The sequence below is a fragment of the Hordeum vulgare genome, chromosome 6H (assembly GCF_904849725.1).
Source record: "Hordeum vulgare subsp. vulgare chromosome 6H, MorexV3_pseudomolecules_assembly, whole genome shotgun sequence".
Lineage (NCBI taxonomy): Eukaryota > Viridiplantae > Streptophyta > Magnoliopsida > Poales > Poaceae > Hordeum > Hordeum vulgare.
The window spans coordinates 316,302,627-316,312,917 of NC_058523.1; positions in this window are offsets into that span (position 1 = coordinate 316,302,627).

Sequence of the window (10,291 nt, forward strand, 5' to 3'; positions counted from 1 at the left end):
GTTTACCGGCAAGTCTCTTTACTCGTTCCGTAATACAAGATCCCGTGACTTACACTAAGTCACATTGCTTGCAAGGCTTGTGTGTGATGTTGTATTACCGAGTGGGCCCCGAGATACCTCTCCGTCACACGGAGTGACAAATCCCAGTCTCGATCCAAACTAACTCAACGAACACCTTCGGAGATACCTGTAGAGCATCTTTATAGTCACCCAGTTACGTTGCGACGTTTGATACACACAAAGCATTCCTCCGGGGTCAGTGAGTTATATGATCTCATGGTCATAGGAATAAATACTTGACACGCAGAAAACAGTAGCAACAAAATGACACGATCAACATGCTACGTCTATTAGTTTGGGTCTAGTCCATCATATGATTCTCCTAATGATGTGACCCCGTTATCAAGTGACAACACTTGACTATGGTCAGGAAACCTTGACCATCTTTATCAACGAGCTAGTCAACTATAGGTTTACTAGCGATAGTGTTTTGTCTATGTATCCACACATGCACTGTGTTTCCAATCAATACAATTATAGCATGGATAATAAACGATTATCATGAACAAAGAAATATAATAATAACTAATTTATTATTGCCTCTAGGGCGTATTTCCAACAGTCTCCCACTTGCACTAGAGTCAATAATCTAGTTCATATCACCATGTGATTCCAACGAATCCAACACCCATATAGTTATGGGGTGTGATCACGTCTTGCTCGTGAGAGAGGTTTTAGTCAACGGTTCTGAAACTTTCAGATCCGTGGGTTCTTTACAAATCTTTATGTCATCTTATAGATGTTGCTACTACGTGCTATTCGGAAATGCTCCAAATATCTACTCTACTATACGAATCCGTTTCACTACTCATAGTTATTCGGATTAGTGTCAAAGCTTGCATCGACGTAACCCTTTACGACGAACTCTTTAACCACCTCCATAATCGAGAAAAATTCCTTAGTCTATTTAGTTACTAAGGATAACTTTGACCGCTGATCAGTGATTCAATCCTGGATCACTCTGTGTACCTCTTAACAGACTTGCTGCAAGGCACACATCAGGTGCGGTACTCAGCATGGCATACTTTAGAGTCCACGGCTAAGGCATAAAAGACGACCTTCGTCTATTCTCTTTATTCTGCCGTGGTCGGGTTTTGAGTCTTACTCAAATTCACACCTTACAACATAGTCAAGAACTCCTTCTTTGCCGATCTATTCCGAATTCCTTCAAAAACTTGTCAAGGCATGCATCTTGTTGAAACTTCTATTGAGCATTTTGATCTATCTCCATAGATCTTGATGATCAACGTTCAAGTAGCTCAATTCAGGTATTCCTTTGAAAAACTCCTTTCAAACAACCTTTTATGCTTCATAGAAATTCTACATTAATTCTGATCAACAATATGTCAACCACATATACTTATCAGAAATTCTATAGTGCTCCCACTCACTTCTTTGGAAATACAAGTTTCTCATAAACCTTGTACAAACCCAAAATCTTTGATCATCTCATCAAAGTGTATATTCCAACTCTGAGATGCTTGCACCAGTCCATTGAAGGATCGCTGGAGCTTGCATACTTGTTAGTATCTTTAGGATCGACAAAACCTTCTGGTTGTATCACATACAATGTTTGCTCAAGGAAACCGTCGAGGAAACAATGTTTTGACATCCTATGTGCAATATTTCAAAAATAATGCAACAACTACTAACATAATTCTAACAGACTTTTAGCATCGCTACGAGTGAGAAAGTCTCACCATAGTCAACTGTTTGATCATGTCGGAAACATCTTTGCGACTAGTTGAGCTTTTCTTAATAGTGACTTATCACCATCGTCGTCTGTCTTCCTTTTAAAGATCCATCTTTACTCAATAGTCCTATGACCATCAAGTAGTTCTTCCAAAGTCTACACTTTGTTTTCATACATGGATCCTCTCTCGGATTTCATGGCCTCCAGCCATTTGTCGGAATCCAGGCCCACCATTGCTTTCTCCATAACTCGTAGGTTCACTGTTGCTCAACAACATGACCTTCAAGACAGGGTTACCGTACCACTCTGCAGTAGTACGCGACCTTGTCAACCTACGAGGTTTGTAGTAACTTGATCCGATGCTCGATGATCACCATTATCAGCTTTCACTTCAATTGGTGTAGGCGCCACAGGAACAACTTCCTGCGCCCTGCTACACATTGGTTGAAGTGATGGTTCAATAACCTCATCAAGTTCTACCACCCTCCCACTCAATTCTTTCGAGAGAAACCTTTCCTCGAGAAAGGATCCGTTTCTAGAAACAAACACTTTGCTTTCGGATCTGAGATAGGAGATGTACCCAACTGTTTTGGATATCCTATGAAGATGCATTTATCCGCTTTGGGTTCGAGCTTATCAGACTGAAACTTTTTCACATAAGTGTCGAAGCCCCAAACTTTCAAGAAACGACAGTTTAGATTTCTCTAAACCTCAGTCTATACTGTGTCATCTCAACGGAAATACGCGGTGCCCTATTTTAAAGTGAATGCGGTTGTCTCTAATGCATAACCCATAAACGATAGTGGTAATTCGATAAGAGACATCATAGCATGCATCATACCAAATAATGCATGGCTATGACGTTCAGACACATCATCACACTATGATGTTCCAGGTGGCATGAACTGCGAAACAATTTCCACATTGTCTTAACTGCGTACCAAAACTCGTAACTCAGATATTCATTTCTATGATCATATCGTAGACAGTTTATCCTCTTGTTACGACGAACTTCACTCTCAAACAGAATTGTACTTCTCAATATTTCAGACTTGTGATTCATTAAGTAAATACTCTTGTATCTACTCAAATCGTCATTGAAGTAAGAACATAATGATATCCATTGCGTGCCTCAGCACCCATTGGATTGCATACATCAAAATGTATCACTTCCAACAAGTTACTATCTTGTTTCATCTCAATGAAAACAAGGCCTTGCTCATGTGGTATGATTTGCATGTCACTAGTGATTCAAAATCAAGTGAGTATAAAGATCCATCAGCATGGAGCCTCTTCATGCAATTTATACCAACATGACTCAAGCGGCAGTGCCACAAGTAAGTGGTACTATCATCATTACCTCGTACCTTTTTGGCACCAATATCATGAACATGTGTAACACTACGATCGAGATTCAATAAACCATTGAACGTGATTATTCAAGCAAATAGAGTAACCATTATTCTCTTTAAATGAATAATCATACTGCAATAAACACGATCCAATCATGTCCATGCTTAACGCAAGCACCAAATAACAATTATTTCGGTTTAACACAAATCCCGATGGTAGAGGGAGCGTGCGACGTTTGATCATATCAACCTTGGAAACACTTCCAACACGTATCGTCACCTCGCCTTTAGCTAGTCTCCGTTTATGCCGTAGCTTTCATTTCGTGTTACTAATCACTTAGCAACCGAACCGGTATCCAATACCCTCGTGCTACTAGGAGTACTAGTAAAGTACACATCAACATCATGTATATCAAATATACTTCTTTTGACTTTTGCCAACCTTCTTATCTACCAAGTATCTAGAGTTGCTCCACCTCAGTGACCGTTCCCCTCATAACAGAAGCACTTAGTCCCGGGCTTGGGTTTAATCTGGGGTCTCTTCATTAATGCAGCAACTGCTTTGCCATTTCACGAAATATCCCTTCTAGCCCTTATCTTTCTCGAAACTTAGTGGTTTTACAAACCATCAACTATTGATGCTCCTTTTTGATTTCTACTTTCGCAGTGTCAAACATCGTGAATCGCTCAAGGATCATTGTATTTATCCTTGATATGTTATAGTTCATCACGAAGCTCTCACAGCTTGGTGACAGTGACTTTGGAGAACCATCACTATCTTATCTGGAAGATCAACTCCCACTTGATTCAAGCGATTGTCGTACTCAGATAATCTGAGCACACGCTCAACGATTGAGCTTTTCTCCTTTACTTCGTGGACAAAGAATCTTGTCGGAGGTCTCATACCTCTTAACAAGGGCACAAGCATGAAATCACAATTTCATCTCTTTAGAACATCTCTTATGTTCCGTGACGTTTCAAAACGTCTTGGGCGCCTTGCTTCTAAGCCATTAAGTATTTTGCACTGAACTATCGTGTAGTCATCAGAAACGTGTATGTCGGATGTTCACAATATCTACAGACGACGCTGGAGGTGTAGCACACCGAGTGGTGCATTAAGGACATAAGCCTTCTGCGCAGCAACGAGGACAATCCTCGGTTTTACAGACTCAGTCTGCAAAGTTTGCTACTATCAACTTTCAACTAAATTTTCTCTAGGAACATATAAAAAACAGTAGAGCTATAGCGCAAGCTACATCGTAATTCGCAAAGACCATTAGACTATGTTCATGACGATTAGTTCAATTAATCATATTACTTAAGAACTCCCACTCAAAAAGTACATCTCTCTAGTCATTTGACGAGTACATGATCCAAATCCACTATCTCAAGTCCGATCATCACGTGAGTCGAGAATAGTTTCAGTGGTAAGCATCTCTATGCTAATCATATCAACTATACGATTCATGCTCGACCTTTCGGTCTCATGTGTTCCGAGGCCATGTCTGCACATGCTAGGCTCGTCAAGCTTAACCCGAGTGTTCCGCGTGTACAACTGTTTTACACCCGTTGTATGTGAACGTTGAGTCTATCACACCCGATCATCACGTGGTGTCTCGAAACGAAGAACTGTCGCAACGGTGCACAATCGGGGAGAACACAATTTCGTCTTGAAATTTTAATGAGAGATCACCTCATAATGCTACCGTCATTCTAAGCAAGATAAGGTGCATAAAGGATTAACATCACATGCAATTCATAAGTGACATGATATGGCCATGATCATGTGCTTCTTCATCTCCATCACCAAAGCACCGGCACGATCTTCTTGTCACCGGCGTCACACCATGATCTCCATCATCATGATCTCCATCAACGTGTCGACATCGGGGTTGTCGTGCTACTCATGCTATTACTGCGAAAGCTACGTCCTAGCAATATAGTAAACGCATCTGCAAGCACAAACGTTAGTTTAAAGACAACCCTATGGCTCCTGCCGGTTGCTGTACAATCGATGTGCAAGTCGATATTAACTATTACAACATATCATACATCCAATATATCACATCACATCGTTGGCCATATCACATCACAAGCATACCCTGCAAAAACAAGTTAGACGTCCTATAATTGTTGTTGCACGTTTTCCGTGGTGACCATGGGTATCTAGTAGGATCGCATCTTAGTTACGCAAACACCACAACGGAGATATATGAATTGCTATTTAACCTCATCCAAGGACCTCCTCGGTCAAATCCGATTCAACTAAAGTTGGAGAAACCGACACTCGCCGGTCATCTTTGAGCAACGGAGTTACTCGTAGCGATGAAACCAGTCTCTCGTAAGCGTACGAGTAATGTCGGTCCGAGCCGCTTCGATCCAACAATACCGCGGAATCAAGAAAATACTAAGGAGGGCAGCAAAACGCACATCACCGCCCACAAAAACTTTTGTGTTCTACTCGAGAAGACATCTACGCATGAACCTAGCTCATGATGCCACTGTTGGGGAACGTCGCATGGAAAACAAAAAATTTCCTACGCGCACGAAGACCTACCATGGTGATGTCCATCTACGAGAGGGGATTTCTGATCTATGTACCCTTGTAGATCACACAGCAGAAGCGTTAAGAAACGCGGTTGATGTAGTGGAACGTCCTCACGTCCCTCGATCCGCCCCGCGAACCGTCCCACGAACCGTCCCGCGATCCGTCCCACGATCCGCTCCGATCTAGTGCCGAACGGACGGCACCTCCACGTTCAGCACACGTACAGCTCGACGATGATCTCGGCCTTCTTGATCCAGAAAGAGAGACAAAGAGGTAGATGAGTTCTCCGGCAGCGTGACGGCGCTCCGGAGGTTGGTGGTGATCTAATCTCAGCAGGGCTCCGCCCGAGCTCCGCAGAAACGCGATCAAGAGGAAAAAACCATGGAGGTATGTGGTCGGGCTGCCGTGGCAAAAGTTGTCTCAAATCAGCCCTAAAACCCCACTATATATAGGAGGGAGGGAGGGGAGGAGGCAGCCTCAAAACCTAAAGGTTTGGCCGAAATTGGAGGTGGAGGAGTCCTACTCCAATCCTACTTGGAGTAGGATTCCACCTTCCCACTTGGAAACTCTTTCCACCTTGTGTTTTTTCCTTCTCAAACCTTATGGGCCTTAGTGGGAACTTATTCCAGCCCACTAGGGGCTGGTTTATCTCTTCCCATAGCCCATGAGACCCCTTGGGGCGTCACACCCCTCCTGATGGTCCCCGGCACCCCTCCCGGCACTCCCAGTACACTACCGATGAGCCCGAAACTTTTCCGGTAATGCACGAAAACCTTCCGGTAACCAAATGAGGCCATCCTATATATCAATCTTCATTTCCGGACCATTCCGGAAACCCTCGTGACGTCCATGATCTCATCCGGGACTCTGAACAATATTTGGTAACCAACCATGTAACTCAAATACGCATAAAACAACGTCGAACCTTAAGTGTGCAGACCCTGCGGGTTCGAGAACTATGTAGACATGACCCGAGAGACTCCTCGGTCAATATCCAATAGCGGGACCTGGATGCCCATATTGGATCCTACATATTCTACGAAGATCTTATCGTTTGAACCTCAGTGCCAAGGATTCATATAATCCCGTATGTCATTCCCTTTGTACTTCGGTATGTTACTTGCTCGAGATTCGATCGTCGGTATCCGCATACCTATTTCAATCTCGTTTACCAGCAAGTCTCTTTACTCGTTCCGTAATACAAGATCCCGTGACTTACACTAAGTCACATTGCTTGCAAGGCTTGTGTGTGATGTTGTATTATCGAGTGGGCTCCGAGATACCTCTCCGTCACACGGAGTGATAAATCCCAGTCTCGATCCAAACTAACTCAACGAACACCTTCGGAGATACCTGTAGAGCATCTTTATAGTCACCCAGTTACATTGCGACGTCTGATACACACAAAGCATTCCTCCGGTGTCAGTGAGTTATATGATCTCATGGTCATAGGAACAAATACTTGACACGCAGAAAACAGTAGCAACAAAATGACACGATCAACATGCTACGTCTATTAGTTTGGGTCTAGTCCATCAGATGAATCTCCTAATGATGTGACCCCGATATCAAGTGACAACACTTGCCTATGGTCAGGAAACCTTAACCATCTTTGATCAACGAGCTAGTCAACTAGAGGCATACTAGGGACAGTGTTTTTTCTATGTATCCACACATGCACTGTGTTTCCAATCAATACAATTATAGCATGGATAATAAACGATTATCATGAACAAACAAATATAATAATAACTAATTTATTATTGCCTCTAGGGCATATTTCCAACAGTTTTTCCTCTATGAACGCATTGAAAATCTTTTGAGAGGATAAACTCTTTAATATTACTCTCTAGATCAGAGGGTAATCAATTGTAATTTCCATGAATATTGTTGTAGGAGTTGCCAAAGTTATTAGAGGAGTTATTAGGAAAAAGGCCTAGGAACATAGTGTCCTTTAAAGGCATTGTTATTGTCAAAGTTATTCCTACCAACAAAATTAACGTCCAAGCTAGCGTTGCTACTCTCAATCAAAGAAGACAAAGGCATATCATTAGGATCCAAAGGAGCACTTCTACTAGCAACCAAATTCATTAACTCATCCATCTTAGCACTCAACGAGTTAATTTCTTCTATAGTGTGTACCTTCTTACTAGTAGGTGACCTTTCTGTGTGCCATTGAGAGTAGTTTGTCATGATGTTGTCTAAGAGCTTTGTGGCTTCCCCTAACGTGATTTCCATGAACGTTCCACCTGAGGCGGAGTCCAAGATATTTCTAGAAGCGAAATTCAAGCCAGCGTAAAAGATTTGAATAATCATCCAAAGGCTCAAGCCATAAGCGGGACAATTTCTAATCATTAATTTCATTCTCTCCCAAGCTTGTGCAACATGTTCATGATCAATTTGCTTGAAATTCATGATATCATTACGAAGAGAGATGATCTTAGCCGGCGAAAAATACTTGGATATATAAGCATCTTTGCACTTATCCCAAGAATCGATACTATTTTTGGGCAAAGAAGAAAACCAAGTTTTTGCGCGATCTCGCAACGAGAAAGGAAAAAAGCTTCAATTTAATCACGTCATTATCCACATCTTTTTTCTTTTGCATATCGCAAATCTCAGTGAAGGTATTGAGATGGGATGTGGCATCTTCACTAGGAAGGCCAGAGAATTGCTCTTTCATAACAAGATTCAGCAAAGCGGCATTGATTTCGTATGACTCCACAGTAGTGGCGGGAGCAATCGAAGTACTAATAAAATCATTATTATTAGTATTTGAGAAGTCATAAAGTTTGGTGTTTTCGTTCATGGTGACTTCAGCAAACAAACAAGCAAACAAAGAGCAGGCGAGAAAAAGGGCGAGCGAATGGGCGAACAAAAAGGCGGACAAAAAAGGTAAATTGGTGAAGTGGGGGAGAGGAAAACGAGAGGCAACTGGCAAACAAAGTAAATGCAAGAGATGAGTTTGCCACACCTACTTGGATGAGTTCTTGATTTGATCTTCCTCCTCGGCAACGGCGCCAGAAATCCTTCTGCTATCCCACAGACAACAGCGCCAGACACGTTGACAGAGGTTGGGCTTGCGTTGTTTTTCCCTCGAAGAGGAAAGGGTGATGCAACATAGGAGCAGTAAGTATTTCCCTCAGTTTGAGAACCAAGGTATCGATCCAGAAGGAGGGTCTCGTCAAGTCCAGAGTACCTGCGCAAACACAAACAAGCTTGCACCCAACGCTTGAAAGGGGTTGTCAATCCCTTCAAGATTGTTTGCAAAGTGAGATCTGAAGGCGGAAAGTGCAACGAAGTAAAAAGTGGAAGGCTGAAAATATGGTGTGGATTAGACCCTCGGGGCCATAGTGTTCACTAGAGGCTTCTCTCAAAATAGCAAGTGTTACGATGGGTGAACAAATTACTGTCGAGCCATTGATAGAACCGCGCAAAGTCAAGACGATATCTAAGGCAATGATCATACATATAGGCATCACGTCCGAGACAAGTAGACCCATACTTTTTGCATCTACTACTATTACTCCACACATCGACCGCTATCCAGCATGCATCTAGTGTATTGAGTTCATGACAAATAGAGTAACGCTTTTAGCAAGATGACATGATGTAGAGGGATAATCTCAAACCAATGATGAAAACCCCATCTTTTTACCCTTGATGGCAACAACATGATGTGTGTCTCGCTATCCCTTCTGTCACTGGGTGAGGTTACCGCACGGTATGAACCCAAACCAAGCACTTCTCCCATTGCAAGAATCATAGATCTAGTTGGCCAAACAAAACCCACAACTCGAAGAGAATTACAAGGATATGAAATCATGCATAAGAGAGATCAGAAGAAACTCAAATAAGATTCATAGATAATCTGATCATAAATCCAGAATTAATCGGATCTCGACAAACACACCGCAGAAGAAGATTACATCGGATAGATCTCCATGAAGATCGTGGAGAACTTTGTATTGAAGATCCAAGAGAGAGAAGAAGCCATCTAGTTACTAGCTATGGACCCGTAGGTCTATGGTCAACTACTCACGCATCGTCAGAGAGGTCATGGTGTTGATGAAGAAGCCCTCCGTATCCAAATCCCCCCTCCGGCAGGGCACCAGAACGTGCCCCAGATGGGATCTTGCGGAGACAGAAGTTTGCGGCAGCGGAAAAGTATTTTCGATGATCGCCTGATTTTTTTGGGATTTTAGGGAATATATAGGCGCAACCCCTAGGTCAGGGGACGCTCAGGGGGCCCACAAGCCTGGATGGCGCGGCCTCCCCCTGGCCACGGGGTGGGGGCTTGTGGGGCCTCTAGGGCTCCTCTGCCTTGGCTCCCAAGCTCCCCGATCTTCTTCCGTTCTAGAAAAAATCTTTTCGGGGATTTTCTTCCGTTTGGACTCCATTTCAAAATCTCCTCTCAAAGGGGTCAAAAACATGGAAAAAACACGAACTGGCACTTGACACTGAGTTAATAAGTTAGTCCCAAAAAATAAATAAAAGACATGCAAAACATCCAGAGTTTGACAAGATAATAGCATGAAACTATCAAAAATTATAGATACGTTGGAGACGTATCAATGATCTCATCGGATGAACCACGATATCGGGGATTCAATTAATCCCGTATGCAATTCCCTTTGT